Source organism: Hyperolius riggenbachi, chromosome 4, assembly GCF_040937935.1.
Source record: "Hyperolius riggenbachi isolate aHypRig1 chromosome 4, aHypRig1.pri, whole genome shotgun sequence".
NCBI lineage: Eukaryota > Metazoa > Chordata > Amphibia > Anura > Hyperoliidae > Hyperolius > Hyperolius riggenbachi.
The window spans coordinates 175,497,288-175,519,837 of NC_090649.1; the positions used below are offsets into that span (position 1 = coordinate 175,497,288).

At 42.7% G+C, this 22,550-nt stretch overlaps 2 protein-coding genes across 4 annotated transcripts in view; both read right to left on the reverse strand.

Moving 5' to 3' along the window:
* SLC7A14 (solute carrier family 7 member 14) overlaps positions 1-10,384 on the reverse strand; it is a 137,055-nt gene extending 126,671 nt beyond the window's left edge. For 2 of the 3 annotated variants that reach the window (XM_068281006.1, XM_068281008.1), the window contains exons 1-2: positions 10,295-10,384; positions 8,045-8,192 (exon numbers count right to left, since the gene is read on the reverse strand). The gene's annotated coding sequence lies outside the window, so the exon portion shown is untranslated. The remainder of the gene's footprint in view (positions 1-8,044; positions 8,193-10,294) is intronic. The other variant, XM_068281009.1, reaches the window with a different exon arrangement.
* Positions 1-22,550, reverse strand: part of RPL22L1 (ribosomal protein L22 like 1) — a 460,839-nt gene that overhangs the window by 238,182 nt on the left and 200,107 nt on the right. The gene's annotated exons all lie outside the window — the stretch shown is intronic.

Here is a 22,550-nt window from a genome sequence, read left to right on the forward strand (position 1 = left end):
GCCTGCTTTCAATTTCTCAATAACTTGATCCCTGACCTGTCTTGTGTGTTCCTTGGACTTCACGGTGTTGTTGCTCCCAATATTCTCTTAGACAACCTCTGAGGCCCTCACAGAGCAGCTGTATTTGTACTGACACTAGATTACAGACAGGTGCACTCTATTTAGTCATTAGCACTCATCAGGCAATGTCTATAGGCAACTGACTGCACTCAGATCAAAGGGGGCCAAATAATTATGCACACACCACTTTGCAGTTATTTATTTGTAAAAAATGTTTGGAATCATGTATGATTTTCGTTCCACTTCTCATGTGTACACCACTTTGTGTTTGTCTTTCATGTGGAATTCCAATAAAATTGATTCATGTTTGTGGCAGTAATATGACAAAATGTGGAAAACTTCAAGGGGGACAAATACTTTTGCAACCCACTGTATAAGCCGAGGTACCCACTATTCCCTCAGAAACCAGGAAAAAGTGAAAGAGTCGCATATAAGCCCCCTCCCCAGTAGCCACAGGAGCCCCCAGTACAAGTCAGCCACCCTGGCCATAGCCAGATTTGCTCCAAGGATGATACAGCTGTGTCTCAAGACACTACTAGATAGCGTCATAGATATGAGACACAACAATTGCCGCACAGGAAGAAACCCAGATCATTGCATCGCTAACAAGTTGTTCATACGCTCCGCTCCACAAGCCAGGGGACACAGTCTTGAGCAGCGCACTTTGCACACCATGTTTCAGGGGATGGGGGGCACGGACACAGCAGGGAGCCAGGTGAAAAGAGCAGGATCACTGGTGCACAATCCTTACACTCCTCTGCCAGCAACAAAATCTGCTCCACCATCCGTTCTGCTCCACTGACTCGCGTATAAGCCGAGGGGGTAACTTTTAAGCACATGTTTTGTGCTGAAAAATTCGGCCTATAAGCGAGTATATAAGGTATTTTAAACTGGAAGAAAAATTATATGTTAGGAAAAAAACTTAGGAGAAAAAGTGAATTGGATCGGGCCATGAAAGTCCAAGATGGCACCACTCCAGGCAGAGGTGTAAATCCAAGTCATGGTACCACATAGAAAAAGAAGGTCCAGTAGCATCCACTCTTGCCAAGAGATGGGAGTAGATGCAGCCACCTACACTCACTAGCAACATATATGAATAAATCCCACAGAGATAACTGAACAATCCCCTTACTGCATATGCAGACTTTGTAGGAAACCTGCATTGGACAGTATGTTTTTCAAATATACTGTTGCAGGCTCTTGCAACGACACTGACCAGTAAATCCACACCACTCATTTCCAACATTCAGTACTTAACACAGGTTTCCTGCAGGCTCTGTATTTGGGATCACCACAATGTAAAAACCCTGCACACCTTCCCTGATTTCTGTTGAGCAAACTAAGTAAAGAACTTTGAGGTCACAAAGTGGGAGAGAAGCAAATAAAGGGCACGTAAGGGCAAATTGAGCACCTACCTACACTTAGGCAACTATTGCTCTTGCTATGCCCTTATCCCCATCGGTAGGAATGCTGTGAGTCTTGAAATTGCAGCAGTTTCATAAGGAGAGGCAAAATTTTATTATTAAAGGACTACATAGCGTGGATTGAGGGGGTTGGCCCTAGAGCTGCACAGCCGTGGTCAGAGGAAGCGGCCATTTTACGAGAGGCAGGAGAGCCCGACCCGGGCCGTGGGGTCGGCAGCCAGCCCGGGGGGCTAACGACCGGGGGGACCCGGCGGATCGGCACGGAGGGAGCAGATGGCGTCCTCCGTGCCTTAAAAGATGAGGCAAGTGATTAACTTTTTTTAGTAATTTCGCCTAGTAAGTCCTTTAAGCAGTTTCTGGATTCTGCTAGTGAAGTATACCGAAACATTTATATTGATAAAATGCAAAGCTTGTTGGTTTGTCAGCGGAGCATGGAGGGGGCATAACACATGCAACGTAGTCATTAGAGATGGCCTGAACGGTTTGCCGGCGAACGGTTCCCGGCGAACTTCCGGTGGTTTGCGTTCGTGGAGAACCGCAAACTTTTCCGGAAGTTTGGTTCGCCCCCATAGTGCATCATGAGGGTCAACTTTGATCCTCTACATCACAGTCAGCAGGCACATTGTAGCCAATTAGGCTACACTCTCTCCTGGAGCCCCCCCCCCCCCCCCTTATAAAAGGCAGGCAGCGTCAGGCAGTGGACTCACTCGTGTGCCTGCAGTAATTAGTGAAGGGACAGCTGCTGCTGCTTTTCATAGGGAAAGATTAGTTAGGCTCTTGTAGGCTTGTTAGCTTGCTCCTTGCTGATTCTTATTGCTAAAATAGCACCCACAACAGCTCTTTTGAGAGCTAATCTTGTTCTTGTGATCTATTTTTTTTTCTGTGTGTCCCACTGACACTTGTGTTGCATAGACAGCCTTGATAATTCATACTGTGTGTGTGCCACTGCCAGGCTCAGCACATTCAGTGACTACCTGTGTGTGTGACAGGTGCACATTGCAATACCCATTACTGCATATACCTACCTACCTGTTGTTCACAGTGCACCCACCTACCTACGTGAGTTGAGCGCACGCAGTGTCACTGTGCCTGTCCGCTACCTGTCTGTGTGTGACAAGTGCACATTGTAATACCCAGTACTGCATATACCTACCTGTTGTCTTCAGTGCACCCACCTCATCACTGCATATACCTACCTGTTGTGTTCAGTGCACCCACCTACCTACGTGAGTGCACGCAGTGTGATATACCACTCTGTGCATACCTGTAAACTGCACCTGTGTAACTGCACATTGTATTAGTCAAGTCAGTGCATACCTTTCACTTCATCCCCCCCGATATGGACAAAACGGACAAAACATGGTGCGCACCAGTCCAGCACGGCCGTCACTACAAAACCAGCTGTTTGCAGTCACTGCATACCTTTCACTGCATCTTTGACTGCACATTGTATTATACCTTGCAGTCAGTGCATACCTTTCACTTGAATGGATGGCAGACTTGCCCCCCATAACAGATTCTCGCTAAAGGATTTAAAGTTGATTCATCTCATATATACAGCAGGGCCTCAAAAGTCCTCCTGTATTGTTATTTTTGGTCACTACCTCGGGACGTGCATGCCATGCCTGCTGCCTTCCTTGGATGTGTGGTGGTAGCCGTTCCTGCTCCTTTGCCCACAGCGTGCCTGCTGCCTTCCTTGGATGTGTGGTGGTGGTAGCCGTTTCTTAGGCTCCCACTCTGGACCAGAATCGAATCAGGATTCCCCGGCCATTACCAGTGGTCACTCGCAATGGCAGACTTGCCCTCCATAAAAGATTCTCGTTGCAGGTACTGAACAGCAAGCAGAACAAATATTTAAAAAAATAGATGTAAGCTTTAACAACGGTAGAGAAAGAACCATCAAAAGTTGATAAGGCAGTCAGACATTACCTCACATCACTGAGTGAGGAAGAGCAATCTCGCCATGGTGCGCACCAGTCCAGCACGGCCGTCACTACGCAACCAGCTGTTTGCGGTGCGTTACACAGTGAGTTTGGTGTGTCAGTGTGAAGCAGTACTCTAATTACTCTCCCTGATTGATGTATACACACGCAAGATGTTTTACAGCACTTTAGGCCTCCAATTTAGCATTTGATGTGATTTCTGCCCTTAAAACGCTGTTTTGCATCCAATCCAGATTTTTCCCCTGGACTTTTGGCATGTATCCCACTCCGCCATGCCCCCCTCCAGGTGTTAGACCCCTTGAAACATCTTTTCCATCACTTTTGTGGCCAGCATAAATTTTTCTAGTTTTCAAAGTTCCTCTCCCCATTGAAGTCTATTGCGGTTCACGAAAGTTCGCGTGAACTTTCGCAAACTTAAAATCAGAGGTTCGGGCCATCTCTACTAGCCGTAAGACAGTGGACTGTTAGAATCGCTACTAGCAAGAAGTTACAGTCTTTCCTTCTGCTCTCTGCTTTACGAATTAGAGTGATCTTGGGAATATTATTTGTCTGAGTCTCACAGTGACTTATGTAATTTATGTGTGGCACAGTGGCTACAGATCTGCCTCTCCTTCTTTCCTAGTTGTATGCAGGAAGCTTAGTAATGGCACGTGGCACTCACCCAATCACTAGCTTTAAACTCGGTTATGTGGGGAGAGGTAGCCTTCAACCACAGAACATACACAGTCTAATGCTAAAGGCTGGTTTCAAATATGACATAGCGTGAAAAAGGTAGCATTTTAAGATGGTGCGTTTGCGATTTGCTATTGCGTTTTTACCGCGTTTGGTGCAGTTTGTGGTTTTTTACGCAGATGTGTTTTTAATGCGTTTTGCATGCGTTTTTATGCATTTGCGGTTCGCTAATGGAAAACGCATATGCGTTTCGTTTGCGTTTTTTTTTATTTATTCAAATCACTAGCAAGATAACAGGAAGCGGAAACACATCAGAGATCTTTAGTTTTAAATACGCATTCAAAAATGCATATGCTTTACCATAGACTTTCATTATATGCGTTTTGGCAGCCAGCCTGCATATTATGCAACACTACCAGCGTTTGAGGAACGCATACTGTACAAACGCAATGAAACGCAGCTTCTTCTGCGTCCTATAGACTAACATTGCTGCAAAAAAATGCAGCTTTTCCCGCTACGCTAGCGTTTCTGCTATGTGTGCACCCGGCCTGAAGCTGTGTTTTTCTCCATCTCTAAATTATGATATTTATTACTTTAACTTTATTATAATGTTCTTGAATGTCAAGACTTTTAAATGGTAATGCTTTGACATTGCGCAATTGTGAAAATGGAGAGTTGCTATAATTATACAGATTTCAAAATATGCAGTTAGCAGAAAATACACAGGGAATAACTAGAGAACTTTCAGGTTCATCATGTAACAAGATGTAGCGTTTAACACCTTTAATTCATGAAATATTCCCTTTGGGCTCTTCCTGCAGCTAACTTTAGAGCCCTAATACAAGTTGTTTTTTTCATGTCTGTATTCAGCAGTTATAAAAAGAATTACATTTAAATTTATATGGCAAAAACCTTTAATTGTGGAAAAAGCAGTGGCTGGATAGTGTACTGGTTAAGGGCTCTGCCTCTGACACAGGTGACCGGGGTTCAAAGCTCAGCGCTCTCTTGTTCAGTACACCAGCACCTAGTCCTAGTGAGGAGACCTTGGGCAAGATTCCCTAACACTGCTACTGCCTAAAGAGTGCGTCCTAGTTGCTGCAGCTCTGGTGCTTTGAGTCCGCCAGGAGCAGTGCGCAATATAAATGTTCTGTGACTTGTCTTGAAACATAATAACAGAAAGGTGTTGCTGCAAGCGGTTAATGGTGATCATGTACGTACCGCCTGCAGCCTCATTACATTCTATGAAATACAGTTATTAACCTGAACTTTGAAAATGTTTATCATGCATTTCATATTTACTTGTTTTTATGATTTTATTTCTAATACAGATTTATAGGTTCCCCATTTTGTGTGTGTCAGAGAATGGCTTAAATTCACCAAGCATTACTGCATTCGGTAATGCTGAAAACAGCTGATTTTATGGAGCATTTTGTAAAATGTCAATTCATCAAGGCTGTTACTGAATGGAAAACTGAAATTACCGAGCAGCAAGGTAAATTACCAACTTGTGTGATAAACACTACCTATAAATATCAGCAAATGTCAATTCATGAAGATTAGAGCATGCGGTAAAGCCCAGTAACATGTTCGGTAATTACCGGCAGCTCTGATGTGTCGAAAACCAGCTTCAGGATGCCATAAGACATGACTGGCAGGAGCAGAGATCCAATAGAAACAGCCTCTGTCTCCTGCAAGTCCCTGTGATATGCTCAGATACCTTCAAGGGAGGGTCAAGCATCTCTACCTCCCAGGCAGCGGAGAGCCCAGACAAAAGAGATTTCCCCTGCAGCCCTTGAGACGTTTAACCTTTTAGATACCTGTTTGAAGATGTGGAGGAGCAAGTGGAGAAATCACCTAAGCATGGCATGTTTAAAGAGAATCTGTACTCTGAAATTCTTACAATAAAAAGCATACCATTCTATTCATTATGTGCTCCTGGTCCCCTCTGTGCTGTTTCTGCCATTCTCTGCTGCAAACCTGGCTTGTAATTGCCAGTTTTAGGCAGTGTTTACAAACAAACTAACCAGCTTCTAATAGGCTCAGCTAAGCAGAGTGTGTTAGTCACACAGAGCCTGCAGGGGGTGTGTACAGCTTCTAGCTAATCACAAGCAGCCCTGCACATTCCAGTCTGACTGCCTCAGCCTGACTGTGCCGACTATAGAGAGAAGATTAGATCATATAACAGAGATAACACAGCTACTGTGCAATTAGGAAAAGCTGCAGTAAGCCAGACCACATTAGAAAAGGCATAGGAACTTATAGCATAGAAGAAATAAAGATAAACAATTTGTTACAGAGTCTCTTTAAGGTTTCTTGGAAGTTAATTTAAACTGTGGCAATAAAATAAAATGTTAAAGACTAATAGTCAGATGTAGAGGGAGTTTAACAAACATGTACATCTAAAGGGATGTCGGGGATGCCTTTTCCTATTGTAATGCCTTCATTGCACGGAACAGCATGTAACAAAACAGAGACAACTCCACATCTCTTCTGCTGTTACTGAACAGGTTTTTGTGAATTGAAGCTAATTTTTCAGTAAATTACCAAACTTCTACCGCACCTGTGAAAATCTTTATGAATTACCAAAAAAAGTCTAAAATACCAAATGCGGTATTTTCCCGACTTGTTTTTTTTTTTTTTTTTTTTTAAATCGAACAGCCTTTGATGAATTAAAGCCAATGGGTTCAGCGTCAATCCTGAAAGCTGCTTTGATAAAGTGGGTTACAAAGTGGATAAATGAAGTCTGTGTTATTTTACAGTGAACTTGTATTGTATATCCACCATATTGTTCTTTGGGGAATGAAAGCTGCATATTCTTCCTGGCACCATACCAGTGCATATGCTCCCTCCTGCTGCATGTATGGTTGATAGTTCATATAACTCTCCCATAACGCTTTTGTGAGGCAGACCTTCTGGCAAAATTCCTCAATATACACTTTGTTTTGATAAAAACCTCTGGGGCTGTTGTTTTTCACAAACGAAACTGACTGCTTTGTAGCAGAGGAACTGCCGTTAGTATGTACTGTGCAATGAACTCTGTGCAAACATAGAATGTATGTGATAGGTAAATATTAACACACTGCATGCAATCTAAGGTGAAACGTTTTGTTTTATGATTCAGCCATATTCTGAGAAAGTCTACAGAGTGACTATACGATTGCTGCTGATTACTATATACAGTATATATGCATGTAGAAAATGAAAGACTGTAGATTTCCATTCATACTGTGATTACTATTTATACTGCACTTAATGACATGCATATAATGCAGTAGCAAAAATAACCTGTGCTGAATAATATCTTGACTTCAGCATGATTGGTATATAGTGTCCCATATTTAGCAGATCTGGGACACACACTATGCTTAGTGTAAAGCACGGTATTCAAGAGATCGGAATGCATTAAGTGGATTTGGCAAGGTTGCCAAGGGCAGTAAGGAGTTGTAAATTATTTCTAATGATGGATGTCTTTTAAAGCCACCAAATCGTTATTCAAAAATCTAGCTTAAGGCTTTTATTGATGGATTTAGAGATATGTTGCATTAAGGATATAAATTTCACAGGAAAAAAAAAGTAGCTTAATACTGTGTCATATTAGGTTGATTAGGTTGGTGAGCTTCTTAGATGTTGCCTATACTGGATTACATTCCAGCTCTGTGTCTCAGGTGGCAGGAAAAAATGATCATGGCAATAGAATCCACATCAGGCTGTCAGATAGGCAGGGCAGGTTCTAGACTTTCTGCTGCCTGAAGCAAACATTGTAAGGATGCAGCCAAAACCTCCCCCCCATGGGCCCCACTCACACACACACATGCAGAGGAGGCTCCCATTTGGGGATGCTCCCCCCCCCCTCATCCTTACAGAGATTTCGCAAGTCACGCTCGCATCATCAGAGGTGGTACCTGTTTATAAGTTATTGGATCATCTGATGTCATGTTATCGTACCTGGGCAGCAGCAATGTCACTTCCTGCAAGAGACTTCTATGCTGTAGGGTGCAGTCTTCTGGATAATGTAGTCTTTGCCCTGCCCCCTTGCAGTCTGGACAGCAAGTTCATGCAAGTCAATAAGCAGCAATGGCTCCTCCAATAGAGTCTGATATCACAGAATTCAACAATGTGTTATTGGATTTGAAATTAACATTCCTGATTTATATGTATTCATTGTATGACTATGACTTAATGGCCACCTTAATTCTTTTATGCGATTGCGATTTTTCATTTGCATTGCATTATCACTCTAAAAATCGCTCCAGGAAGCGATTGCGATTTCCAAATCAAATCACTATGGTAGAAAATACTTCTCATGATTTCTATGATAAAGTAACAACCTTAGCTATTTAAAAATCACTAGCGATTAGGATTTTGCGATTCAGGTGTGTAGTGAAAAAGGGCCCTAAAGGTGGTCATACACTGGTCGATTTGTCATCAGATCGACCAACAGATACATCCCTCTCTGATCGAATCTGATCAGAGAGGGATCGTATGGCTGCCTTTACTGCAAACAGATTGTGAATCGATTTCAGCATGAAACCGATCACAATTTATGAAGCTGACACTGCTGCCGCCGCCCCCCGCCGGCTATACATTACCTGATCCGGCCGGCACGAGTCCCCCGGTCTCCGCTGTCTCTTCTCCGCGCTGGGCTCAGAGTCCGGCTGGCTTCACTGAACTTTCTGTCCGGGGGAAGTTTAAACAGTAGAGGGCGCTGTATTGCGTCGGTGCTCGGGCATTCGAACGCCGCTATCGACGCACTCCCGACCCCCGGCAATCTAGCAAAATCTTCCGCTTGGACGGAACGACAGGAATCGACGGGAACGATTGATTTCGGATGGAAATCGATAGTTCTGTCAGCGTTTGCGCAGCACAGTGATCGAATCTGCTGTATATCAGAGGGAATAATCGTTAGGTGTATGGGCCACTTTAGACTACTAAATGCTGCTTTTGTTTGATTTCAGGAAAATGGCCATATTCTCAAAACAGACTCAACAGTGAACAGAATATACTTTTTATCATCAGAGCTGCACTAAGGGCCAGTTGACATGGATGTCTTGGAAATGGTGTTGTCACCAGGGGGGGTGTACCTAGGGGAGCAGCTCCTGTGACTGCAACTTAGATTAGGACTCCAACTACTAACCTTCCCTCTCTCCACCCTCCATATCAGGGCTTGTAAAATAGCCCACTCAAAATAAGCAATACAACACATAGTCAAGCATGATAAGTTCTTGAAGTAAGTAATTTCAAGTGATGTGTGCAAAATTCACCTTTACACGTCACAAACATAGACATTATGTTTGACGAGCTAGAAGTCAGCAAGGCCAAAAATAAAAAGTTCACCATCAATACAGTGAAGCATGGAAGTGGATATCTAATGTTTTTTTTTTGGGGGGGGGGGGGGGGGGTGTTAAACTACAGGAGAACAGGGAATTTGGTGAGAGTTGATGGCAAGATGTATACAGCATGCAGAGATTGATAGTCTATGACAATGATCCTAAACACTACCTATCATTGGCTACAGCAGAATAAAGCAAAGGAATGTACAGAAACTGAAGGCTTTTTGCTAAGATGAATAGGCAACTTTATCATCTAAAAAAAATAAAAACCTCATCCTAGGGCTGGTCCTAGACTTTTTGCTGCCTGAGGCAAACTTGTGAGTTTCCCCTCCACCACCACCACCACCCTTTTTGATTTGGAATGACCGCACAGTATTCGACAACTTACTCTGATTCAATTAATTCAAAGGAAACACTGATGCTCTCCTGCCTCCCCACTCCTCACTCACTGTCAGACTTCTCCCACAGCACAACAAGCTGCTTTCCCCCAATGATGACCTCTTAACCTCGTTCACAGGACAAAAATTCTGCCCCTGTAATCTCAAGTGTTTCACCTTGCTTCATGACAGAACTGGCATGGCCTCATTCACAACTATCACACAAGACTATAAATAATCATTGGTGCTAAAGGAGGAAATGCACAGCATTAAGAACTAGGGATATACAGACTTTTGAACAGGGGCAGCTCAGTATTCATTGTTGTTTTCTATAATAATTGTGTTATTTTGAGATGTCTCATAGTTTAATTTGAATCTCATTAAAAAAACATGTTTTTTTTCTGATTACTTTTTTTTAACAACTGTATACACTTAACATTTTACAAAATCTGCAGGGTTATGTAAATTTATGAGCTGCACAACCATACCTGTATTAGCATCCTGTTTCCATGGTGATTGGCATCTTCTAAAGCCGCTGTGTTTCTCTGTGAGCAGGTGTTATTTCAGCCAGCGCAGTCTCTACAGAGACAAGACAGGCAAAGAAGAGGAGAGTGTGTGTCTCAAAGCTGCTATCTGAAAAGGCTATAAACAGTGCAAGGAGGATAGGCGGGCCCAGGCTATGAATGAGAGGTATCAGGGTGTTTTTCAAAGTTTTAAAATAGATTGTGAATGCCATAAGTAAGTATGAATTGAAGATTGTAACCATTTTTTTCAGTAAATGCTTTTTCAAAGATCCTGCATGACAGTTTTCCTTTTAAAGGGACTGATGCACTAAATAATAACCAATAAGGCTAGTATATCCTGCACATCAATGACCTCAGTTCACAAAACATAACCCAGATTTGTCTATGTGAATTCACTCTCATTGTTCCTTTTCTTATGCAGCCATTTGAGCATATTGGTTCAGTTACCAAATAGCAGGTGCTTTCCAATGTGATGAAAAAAGGCACGCAGGTTCCCTTTCCAAACTATACTAACCGCTAAACCCAGACATAGGGGTTACTAATGCTCCGGAAAAGACCCAATGATCATGTGCGTCCCCCACCCCCAGGACTGTTTACCAGCTTGTTATGGAGGATATCCCTTTTATTAGATAAGTAACAGTATATAGGTTTTTCCCTTATGTTGGCTGGCACGTTTTCAGGATACAGATAGGTAAACCTTAACACTTGTCTAATGAATTTGTGAACCAGCCACTAAGAAAGGTGAAGTAGCATTGATGGTGGATAAATGTCTGAGAATGACAGTGATTGTTGAGTGACAGTGACTCTTGCTCAAAATGCTGAGATCATATTCTTACTAAATATCCTTGATGGTACAACAGCTCCTCTGTTTTCCATGGTGGAATTTTTCATCCCTTCTTTGCCTTTCAGGCTGTCATCCACATTTTAATTAGGTGAATTCCTCATACATAGTCTTTATAGACTCTTAATATCTTTCATGTCCTCTTCTGCTGACTTACCTTAATTATTTTGCTCAGACACCTTTGATATGTTTAGGTAACCTCTGTGTTCTGCTAAAGGTTATGTCTGGTGTTGCCTCCTTTTTCTTTTAGTGCTTTGCTTGCTGAAGAATTCTACAGTCCCACAATTAAGTGGGCCTTCAAAGAATCCTCTAAAAATGCAGTATTTATCCCTTTATATTCTTTGCAAGTGTTAATTTAATGTTAGTATTATTAAGTTGAGAATTGGGCCCGTATGCAATTCACATTTTCTCCTGAGTTTTCTCCTAGGAGAAAATGTTTCAGCTTCGATTTAAAATAGAGTTTTAGCACTTTGCAATGGAAAATGTACCAACAAGTAGGTGAGAAAATACTGTAAAAATTATTTTGAGTATTTGTTTGCTTGCTGGCGGTTTAAAAGGCATTTTATTTATAAGTTGTAAAAAATATCTCCTAGGAGAAAACTCAGGTGAAAAAGTGAATTGTGTATGGCCCCTGAAATCTTTTAGAAGACCACAAATGTGATGTGGTGAGCATGTAAATGTCATCTAAAAGTCATGCTGCCACCATCATCGAATAAAGTGTGTAATTTCATTTCCACTTTGAGTACATCTTCTTGGAAAGGAAAGGGCTTATAGTTATTTCTATTAGGACATCTTTGGCAACTGTAAAGCTCTGTTACTTGCACTTATTGTTTTCACTGTAAAGCATGCTTGTGCGATTACATTCAGGAAGATATGCTGCCCAAAAGACTATTGAAGACAATGAGGAGGTATAGCCACAGGTGTAGATTAATGTCTGCCTCCATTGTTTCCACTGCCTTGCTTGCAGCATCAATTAAACTGCTTAACACACAACAGACTTGATGTTGGAAGAACAGAGTCTACTTTTATCTACAGCACCAAAAGCATTGGCTGTCTTCAAAATACCTGCTTTTAATAAAGAACTTAACAGAAGTATTATACTGAAATTGTTTCTTTGCTTATAAAGTTCAGAGGCTGTGCAGCTGAAGATCAGGATAATAAGCTTGTCACCTCACTTAAAGAGACTCTGAAGCGAGAATAAATCTCGCTTCAGAGCTCATAAAGAGCAGGGGCACGTGTGCCCCTGCTAAAACGCCGCTATCCCGCGGCTAAACGGGGGTCCCTTCACCCCCAACCCACCCCCCGCAAAAGTGTGTCGTGAAAAGGTCGCTGGCTGTCTCTTCCTGGAGGCAGGGCTAACGGCTGCAGCCCTGCCTCCAGTCGCGTCTGTCAGCGGCGCATCGCCGCCTCTCCCCCGCCCCTCTCAGTGAAGGCGACAGACGCGCGTGGGGCAGGGCTGCGGCGGTTAGCCCTGCCCCAACCAGGAAGCGCTCCCCGGGTGTATCGAGGGGGATTTGGGGGTGAAGGGACCCCCGTTAAGCCGCGCTATAGCGGCGTTTTAGCAGGGGCACACATGCCCCTGCTATTTATGAGGTCTGAAGCGAGATTTATTCTCGCTTCAGACTCTCTTTAAAGTGTATGGCGCACTTACCAGATTGAAGTACAGTCACCACCCACTCTCATAAGTTAAATATGTCATATGTGCAGTGAAATACCCACAAATAGTAGTCATGTGGCTTGCCTTGTATGCCTATTTTAAAGAGGAACTCCAGTGAAAAAAATGTAATAAAAAAAGTACTTCATTTTTACAAGAATTATGTATAAATGACTTAGTCAGTGTTTGCTCATTGTAAAATCTTTCCTCTCCCCGATTTACATTCTGACATTTATTACATGGTGACATTTTTACTGTGGGCAGGTTATGTAGCTGCTGCTAGCTGTTTTGGCAGTTGGAGACAGCTGTAAACAGCTATTTCCCACAATGTAACAATGTTCACAGACAGGAAACTGCCAACTTGCCAAGAGTACCTCGGTCCTCAGAGCTTCTTGTGGGAGGGGTTTCACCACAATATCAGTCATACAGCGCCCCCTGATGGTCTGTTTGTGAAAAGCAATAGATTTCTCATGTAAAAGGGGGTATCAGCTACTGATTGGGATAAAGTTCAATTCTTGGCTGGAGTTTCTCTTTAAGATCAACTCACTGGCAGTGACCTTACTGTCCCTCATTACTTCCCACAGCTGTCTGGGCTGCTCTTTTTCTTCAGCATTTGGGACATGTCAGGAAGGACAGGTGAAGGGATCCAGCCTGATGCTCTGATCAAAGAGTGAATGTAAATAAAAGCACATGCTGTCCAGCTAGATCTGGAAATGGGAGGGAAGAGAGGTCTTCTGTCCTGCTGTTTCTATTGCAAAGCTGTGATTTGGAGTTAGACAACAACACACCACAGGAAATGTCAGCAGTACAATTCAGACAACTGCAGGGCTTAAAGCTGACCTGAACTCAGAACTTCCTCTCTGCTCTGAAAGATAAGCAACAGCATAATAAGCTTTAAAATAATTATTTGTTACAGCTGATACAAATCCTGCAATACATGTTCAGTGTATCTATTCCCTGCTTTCATGGAGGCAGACATAGGGTAAATCTCCTGGGCTTAATTCACTAAGACAAATAGCATGCCTTATCAAAGTTAACACACCTTATCAGAGTAGCATAGCGAGCACTACGAACTTATGCCTGCTAATTGTCAATGACGAGAGCACCACTCGTCCTGCCCTGAGCCCCTGCGCATTCGTATGCTACTCTGATAAGGTGTGTTAACTTTGATAAGGCGTGTTAACTTTGATAAGGCATGCTATTTGTCTTAGTGAATCAAGCCCCCTGTGTTTACAAATTAGCGGTTCTTCGGAGACAGCCAGCTGACTCAGCTGAGAGATCAAATTACAGTTGTGATTAGTCATAGATGAGGGGGGTATTAGAAAGGCTAAACTCCCTAAATACATACAGTATATATGGGTGCAGGGGTATGGTGCATCATATACTGTATATAGATGAGGTTGTATTAGAGTGTTTGAGGGGGTACTAGACAGAATAAATTCTATTCTATAAATACATATATATGGGTGTATTTCTGTATGTTTTCCTTCTGTCCTGTGCAAAAGTTCAGGTCCCCTTTAACTACAATTACCTGTAATAATCAGCTATAGGATTTCACCCTGGCCATGCTGAACTTTGTATAATCTCGACTGTGACTTGTGGGGTATACTTTAAATTTTGCAATTCCCATTGTGAATAACTAGTCCATCTTCACCAGATGAGACCATAAGATGAGCAGAGTCCTTACTATTCACATCAAAGTGGCACTGTCTCCACAGTCACCCCCTTCCCAATCTCCTACAACTGCCTAACAGATCCAAAACAATGGTCTGTGTCTGAATGTGATGAATCACAATCATGATTGTGATATTCTTCATAAGCTTTCAGGTTTACTTAGATCAGCATTGTATCAGGTACTTGTACAAGCTTGTAATTGTACTGCATCGGGTAACTTCTCATGCAGACTGATGAAGTTTGGCTCATCACACCTGTCCCAAACCTGGGAATTAGAAAATGATCATATAATGGAAATATAAACACACAGGGATTATCTTTCATGAAAACAGCCTAACAAAACATTCAGATATTTAGTCTGCTGAAATATGGTGAAACAAACATGGAAGTAAAGTGGTGAATTGAGCTCCAAAGCTTTTGCATTGGTCAGTGAAGCCATTGATAACTCTAAACACCAACAGAGAAAGGGGTGGACTTAAAGAGACTGTAACAAATTTTTGAGCCTTATTTCTTCTATCCTGTAAGTTCCTATACCTGTTCTAATGTGCTCTGGCATACTGCAGCCTTTTCTAGTTGCACTTTCTCTGTAAAAAATCTTATCTTCTTTCCTCTGTCGGCTCTGTCGGGCTCAGGCTGGAATGTGTGGAATGTGCAGCACTGCTTGTCATTGGCAGAAGCTATACACACCCTCTCCAAGCTCTGCATGAGTCACACAGTGAGCTGTTCTCAGCATATCACACTCTGGTTAGAAGCCATGATTTTTGTTTGTAAACACTGCCTAAAAATGGCAATTACAAGCCAGGATTGCAGCAGGGAGTGGCAGAAACAGCACAGAGGGGCCCAGTAGAACATAAGGAATAGAATGTTATGCTTTTTATTGTAAGAATTTTAGAGTACAGATTCTCTTTAAGGTTGCCTTTTACATTTTTTTTTTAATTTACATATTACTTCAGAAGCAATACCTCTGTAACTACTAATCATTTGACATGTAATTTCATTTGACGTTTTTATTCATCTTTCCTTAGTTTGAGTTTCCCACATTTCGGGCTTGATAGTGTAATGGTTAAAGGGAACTTAAAGCAAAGCTTCTATATTTATTTCCTTTTAAGACATACCAGTTGCCTGCCTGTCCTGCTGATCTTTCTGGCTGCAATAATGTCTGAATCACACTCCTGAAACAAGCATGCAGCTAATCCAGTCAGACTTCCATCACATAACCCACCTGATCTGCATGCTTGTTCAGGGTCTATGGTTAAAAGTATTAAAGGCAGAGGATCAGCAGGACAGCCAGGCAATATGCATTGTTTGAAAGGAAATAAATATGGCAGCCTCTATATCCCTCTTGCTTTAACTACTTGAGGACCAGAGCTTTATACCCCCCTAGTGACCAGGCCATTTTTTACAATTCAGCATTTCACAACTTTAACGGTTTATTGCTCGGTCATACAACTTAGCACCCAAATTAATTTTACCCCCTTTCCTTCTCACAGATAGAGCTTTCTTTTGGTGGTAATTGATTGCTTCTGCTGCTAGTTTTATTTTTTTAATTGCAGGCTGGCAGGCTGATCGCTGGAGTCCCCTGCTTGCAGTAACGGGAGCTCGCACTCGTACGAGCTCCCATCAAATCTCGCTCCTCGCGAGACAATGCCATATGGCGGCACGGAGAAACTGCAGAGCCACTCTGCAGCCGCCAGTCTGCGTTAGGTTAAATTCCTAGATTAAGTTCCTTTTAAGGGCACTGTCTATGACACAGGAGACCTGGGTTCAAATCTTGGCTTTTTCTGTTCATCACCTATTTAGTAAGGAGTTCTGGGGCAAGACTCCCCAACACTGTTACTGCTTACTGAGAGTGACTATAGTGGCTGCCTCGCAAGCACTTTGAGTACAACAGGAGAAAAGCACTATACAAATGTTGGAATTGTTATTATTATAACTGGTAGGTTCAAAGAACCTGTTATCCTCTTTACTGAGTTCATTCAGCTTGGGCAGAATAAGCTGCTCAACACGACATGTAATATAACATAATGTGTCAAGACAGCATGTTATAACCAATATTCCGGGCAAAACCTACCTCGTCACACTTGTATTCAGCTACTTCACAGTTTGAGAGACGTTTAAGAAACACATAAAAGTAGTACAAATAATACAGTCATTTCTCAGTCAGCCTGTGGAAAACATGTAAGAGACACATTGCCTTTTACTTTTTATAAAGCGGCCACAAATGAAACGGATGAGCGTAATTTCCCTTCTTCATGTGCCCAGTGGAAGATGGGATACTTTGAAACCAAAATCAGTTTTTGATTGGTTTAACCTCAGGGCAACATCTAGCTATTAACGAGAAGAAATATGATTGCAATTTATTTTACCCCATGGTAACTAAAAGTAGCAACATCCAGCTCCTGATTATTACAGCCTGATCTTCCGTGGAATGCATTTCTTTCCATCATATTCTGCAAATGGGGAGTGAGTCACAATGGGGGTTGTGTAAAATGTGGAAATCTCTTATAGATTGAACAGTCATCTAAGTACAATCGGTCCGTATTGTAACAGATACAGTAAATAAATAATGGAAGTTAAAAAAAACTGTTAATCATAAAACAATGAATAGCAACTCTGTAGTGTTCAGTCATTTGAGTCATGATTATAGATTTTACTCATGAGGGACTTACTTCTCTGAGAGCCTGCTATATTATGTATTCAAAATGCTCTGTAGTGGGTCAAGGGTTAGTGGGTTTGGCAATAAGGCTGTCAAGTTATGACCTTACCACCTCTACAGCACTGGCTGTGCTTATTAATACCATAGGTAGAAGCCAATGTTCAAATTATACCAGTCCAGTCACTGGGAGCACTGCAGCATGTCAACATACTTGTAATATTTTATTTGCAGAAAGGTGATGCAATAAAGCAGACAAGTGCTGTGGAAAACCAAACACCCATGCAGGGGTAACAGTTGCCATAATGCTTCAGAAACAATGTTTTACAGAAACGTTACATGAAAGATTTCGATCTTAAAAACAGGATTATCAGGTAAGAGAAGACATGTCTCAATACTGAAAAACAGTGAAACCGTATGTGTTTGCCTAAAAACAAACATTCAAGAAAAACCTATCCTACATGCAGTGATGTATCTAGAGGGGTACAGGCTTGGCTCCTGCCATGGTTGCTAGATTGCCATGGGCGCCATACCTGCCCCCCGTCACCACCACATCTGTATCCCATTCCCTAGGCACCGGCCAGTTCTTATGCACTGCCCCCCGACCAGTGACTCTGGTCTCCGGCTGCTGGGGAAACGGGAAGAGTCAGTCGCCGGGAGAAGAGATGTGCAGAATGCAGAGAACGTCGCTGATGGTCATATGACGTCATGTGACGGGGCACCTCTGGACATGGTCACCTAAGGTTTGCTTACCTGCACTGGGGGGAGAGGGCGCAATTTCAGTGTTTGCCATAGGTGCCATATTACCCAGATACGCCACTGCCTACATGAAGGGTGAAGTGAGTGTGTGGTAGAGATCAGTCTCCAGAGCAGGACGGACACGGACAGGAGTGTTCCACAACTCTGCAGTCACACCTGATCAATCTGTCTCCAGCTCCACACAATCCCATCCAACCCACTAGATGTCACAGTGTTGCAACGCATTTCAGGGGACATCCCCTTCATCAGGTCTGACCTGATGAAGGTGGCCTCCCCCGAAACATGTTGTGAACCTAGGAGCTCTAGTCGGTCTGTGGAATTGCATGGAGCTGGAGACAGATCGATCTGGTGTGACTGCAGAGTTGTGAGACACCACTGGCCATGATGCCTGCTTCAGAGACTGGTCTCTACTACATGCTCACTTCATCCTTCACATAGGGTAGATTTTTCTTGTTTGTGTGTTTTTTAATTAAATTTGATACTTCACCATGGTGGCACGTTCTATCTTTTTTGTATCCCTTTCTCAATATAACAGTGGCACCTGACTATTAAGAGTTAATAATAATTGGTACAGACCAAACACTGCATGTTCAAACCTAGACTTTTATAAACTAGGTTACCCACTTGCTAACCCCTTATGTATCATTTAGGTAAGTTTGAGTGATCTGTACCATGCTTCCACCTCCACTGGATACATAGTATTTTCTTGTGAAGCATGTGGTTCACCATCACCCACACCACAGTGCAAATTGGTGGTTGGATATTGTAAGGATAATATTACACTATATTAGGGTTTTATTTGCCCACATTCTATGTGGGTACCCACAATACCCACATTCTATGTGTCGACCCCGGATCATTGCCATCTGAGTGGTATCCACCATATTGATGCGCAGCAGCTTCTTTGTATGATTTGTGCTCATTAATAAGGCTCTGTTCAAACTTAAAGTGTCCCGGTGTTTGGATGACTACTGGCTGCCTTTGAACTCTTCCACAGGAGAGAAGGCAAACACAGATCCCTCCTGTGTCTACCTTGCATGTGTTTATAGAAAATAGCCTGTCTAATTCTCCCTTCTCAGCAAGGAATGAGCTAGTGTAATTTGAGTTCCCAGCTGTCTGCCAATTTGAGAGCTACAGTGGTTTGCAAAAGTATCCAGCCCCCTTGAAGTTTTCCACATTTTGTCATATTACTGCCACAAACATGAATCAATTTTATTGGAATTCCACGTGAAAGACCAATACAAAGTGGTGTACACGTGAGAAGTGGAACGAAATGTTTCTCTTATTTTTTCTCTTTCTCTCTTAAGTCTGCTTCCTTCCTGTATAAATATTCCCCTGATCACACATTTATGTGCTTCCCACAGGGTCATAGGCGATATATCTTGTGTATTATTTGTCTGAAAATAATTTTGTATATTATTTATTATTCTACTTTTTATATCCTCGTTCTGCAATAACGAGGTGTTCAATCTCCAGTGTGACTGTTTACAGCTTTTCTCCCCCGTTGTTAAACTCAAGTACACTGGAGCATGATCTGAGAGTGCTGACACCCCTATTTCAGAACTCAGGGATTCAGATAACAAATTATGTGATACAAAAAAAAGATCAATGCGAGAATATGACCCGTGGGGAGGGGAAAAATATGTGTAATCCCTATCTTGGGGATGTTGAAGGCGCCAGAAATCCACCAGCTGTCTTTTCTGCAATAAACCCTTAGCCCTCTTAATCATCCTGTATGTGAGTGCTGATTTCCCCGCAGAAGAATCCAGGGAAGGATGAAGTGTAAAATTTAAATCACCGCCTAGAATAAGAGCTCCTTCAGCAAAATCATCTACCGCTCTCAGGAATTGTTCCAAGAAGCGTACCTGACCCGTGTTCGGAGCGTAAAATGTCCCCAAGGTGAACTTTTGTGAGTTAAAGATTCCCTTTACTAATATATACCTACCCTCTGGATCGCTATATGAACTGAGGTCCTTTATTATTACTTTGTTGGATAAAACTATCGCTACGCCTCTTTTTTTAACATCCGATGCATTACTATAAATGGCTTGTGGATATTTTCTATTTGTAAGTTTAGGATGTACCTGTCCTTTAAAATGTGTTTCTTGAATAAAGGCCACATGAACATGTGATTTATATATTTCTTGTAAAAGGGACGATCTTTTCTCCGGAATATTCAGTCCACGAGCATTTAGGGACATAAAGTTAAGGTGGTTCGTCGACATTCCTTCTAGTTACCCAACCTCCCATCTCAGTAGGACCACTATTCCTCCTACACCCATCAAAAAACAAGTAAAAAAAGAAAAGGGAAAGAAAAAAAGAAAAAGATAGCAAGAAACAATTTTGTTCTAAAAACCTGGTCGTGAATAGACTCCTGACCCTATTTCTAATTCCTTTGTGAGAGAATCTCACAAAAAGACACCTAAAAAGGTATCTATGAGCAAAAATGCTCCTAAGGGGGATACCCACTCCCCTCTGTAGAAGACAGAAGGGAATAGGAAGGAGGGCTATAACAAGGCCAAAAGGGGATGGGTGTAATAACCTACTCTCCCCTATAAGTCCTCCTCCCCCTCCCATTCCTTGGCAATTTGCCTTGAAGGACGAGGTGCCGTTAAGGCGAGGAGATCCGTCCCAACTCCCCTCCGAGGTCCTCAGCAGTCATACTTTCCTATATCCCCAATCAATCCCCCCCCTCCCTGTTTCTGTTACTGCCATGCATCCATCCCACCCGTCACTAAATGCTCCCAACTTTTAACGCATCAAGACTTGTTATTCTATCCCACTTCCCTTTCTAAGATTTTTTATCCCATTCTCTCAGTCCTTCCCAATACCTCCAGTGTGCTTAGATCTCCCCCATATAACACCTAACCAGCCCCAACATACTTCCAATTTCAAGGCTATTATGCTGTTATCTCTAAGAGCCAAGTGAGGAGGTTGATGGATGCATAGTTCCTCCCCTATATTACCTCCATACTGAGAGAAAAGGGAGTAGAGGGGAGAGAGAGAGAGGAAAAAAAAAAAAAAAAACCAAAAAAAAAAAAAAAAAAACACCCCAGTGGCTTCCCAAACGTCCATCTAATGTACCCGCTTGCATGTACTCGCATATACTACTCCATAAGTTTACACTCAAGTATCTACCTAAGGCAAATTTTTAACTCAGCTCTTACGTCGCTCTCTTCTTCTATCTCTTCAACACGGTGGCCATTTCCCTCTACTAATTATATACCCCCCCCCCCCCCCCCGCAGGGGAGAGAGAGATCAACGCGACATCAGGCAGGCACCCACACCACGGGAAAAAGAAAAAAAAAAAAAAAAAAAAAAAAAAAAAAAAAAAAAAAAAAATTCCTTCACTGGGGATACCACCTTAACACAGACAAAATCCTAACAATTCCCTGTTAATCCCTCTCTGCCCTCCCTCTATCTCCATAGCGTGCGTGCCCACCCGATGCCGCATCAAAAACCTCCACTGGCCTAGGTGTCGATAGCTGTTCACTATACTATCAGTCATACACCCATCGCCCCACCACACCTTCATTCACTGGGCCCGATTATTCTTATCGGTTCCAATGGGAATCGATAATTCTGAATGCACGCCCAGCCGATCGGGCGACCCCTCCAAAAAAGGAGCCGGTCCCCCGATCCGCCGCGTGCACTAAGAAATTGCAGGGGTCACATCTGCAGGGCCGTTTTCCCCTGCGTTTCCCGGATTTCCATCAGATTTTGCGATCACGTCTAGAACATGCGCTCCACCATGTGCGCTTCCGCATCTATACATTCATGTAGCGTAAAAAAAAAAAAAAAAAAAAAAAAAAAAAAAACCCCTCTGTGCGGATACAAAACGCAGGGAAAACCGCGAACGTGAACGCGCAAAAACGCGTGCGTCGCAGCCCTTCCTAAGCGAAATTATTCATTTCAATAGCCTTCAAAATCGTGCGCGCCTTGCCATTTAAGGCAGAACGCGCAAAAAACGCCTTCAATGTGACCCCTGCCTGCGCGGTGTCAAACGCACTCGGTAGCACACGGCCAGAGTCGGCCCGGGAACGGACAAGCCCTCATAACACAGTCAAATTAAACTAAAAACCATTTCGCTCCCCGGTCGAGTCTGCTACCGGTCCTCCGGCGCGTGGCCACCTCATTTCCCATCCCACAACCCGTTATACTTCAGCCCTCTACGCCTGGTCTCGCTGCTTCTTCGGGGCTACCCTACAGACATCAATTACTATAACCATTTCTGATCATGCATGTAAGTCTCTCTTACCCCAGTAAACACCAGCCAATCCCTGACGGTGCCCCTAGAGCACACTATAATAAGTGCAACCCCCGACAGCAAGACCCGGCATCCTATTCATGCTCGTAAATTTACAATCGGGTCCCTCCGTGTACCCGCACATAGTAAAAGAAGAGGGTTGATCATTACACTGAGCGTCTCCTTAATAAAGAGACTATATATAATATCTTAAATCCATGCACAGCCCTTCCTGGACAGTATCAGTACCTTTCATTAGTTTCCCCATCAACATAAATATATACTCAAATAAATGCATAAATAAGTAGTTAACTTCATATATTACATACCCATATGCATATGCACATAAACATACACTATCATATACATAAACATATATTATCATTCACCAAC